The sequence below is a fragment of the Chrysochloris asiatica genome, unplaced genomic scaffold, assembly GCF_000296735.1.
Source record: "Chrysochloris asiatica unplaced genomic scaffold, ChrAsi1.0 scaffold00057, whole genome shotgun sequence".
Lineage (NCBI taxonomy): Eukaryota > Metazoa > Chordata > Mammalia > Afrosoricida > Chrysochloridae > Chrysochloris > Chrysochloris asiatica.
Window position 1 is genome coordinate 17,234,498 of NW_006408575.1, and position 736 is coordinate 17,235,233.

Consider the following 736-nt stretch of genomic DNA (forward strand, 5'->3'; position numbering starts at 1 on the left):
TTCCACGGCCTCTTCTGAATCCAGCTTGAACCTCTGGAAGTTCTCTGTCTAACCAATAAAATACAGTAAAGAAGACAGGAATGCATGTGGATATATACACATGATTACTTTTTTATTGTAATGTCCTTCTTGAGAAGAGACACTCCCTTCTTTGCTATTTTGTGAGCTGCCTATGGAGTGTGCCATTTGGCAAGGAACTGAGGGAAGCCTTTGGTCAGCAACCAGAAAAAAAGCGGAGGCCCTCAGTTTGATATCCTGCAAGGAACAGAATTCTTCCAACAACAACATGAGTTTAGAAGTGAATCCCTTTCTTTTCCAACTGAGGTTACAGCCTCAGCTATCATCTTTTTTTTTTTGGGGGGGGGGTGGTGGTTCATCCAACAAGAAGTCATAACTTTATTAATGATAGAAACAGTACAAATTTCAAACCAAACTGCAGTTACTCTTCTGAAACACCAAAAATAGCCCTTGTTTTTAGATGGTTACATTGTTAATTCCATAATGGCATTTACAATATCAGTACTGTTGTTCTTCAGGGCTCAGACTGCCTTTGCTCTTGAAACATTTGCTTGTGACATGACCAATTCAATGTCCTTCACTTCCACACCTGTTTCATCAACCTCTTCCTCTTCACTCTCCTCTTGTACAGTTGGAGTTTGTGTGTTTTCCTGAATGTTAGAGACAGCTTCACCTTGAACTTTGAATTTTTCAGCAGCTGCTAGCTGTGCTTGCTGAG

The 736-nt window shown here is 40.5% G+C and overlaps 1 pseudogene; it reads right to left on the reverse strand.

Moving 5' to 3' along the window:
* Positions 1-482: 482 nt before the first annotated feature.
* LOC102823840 overlaps positions 483-736 on the reverse strand; it is a 646-nt pseudogene continuing 392 nt past the window's right edge.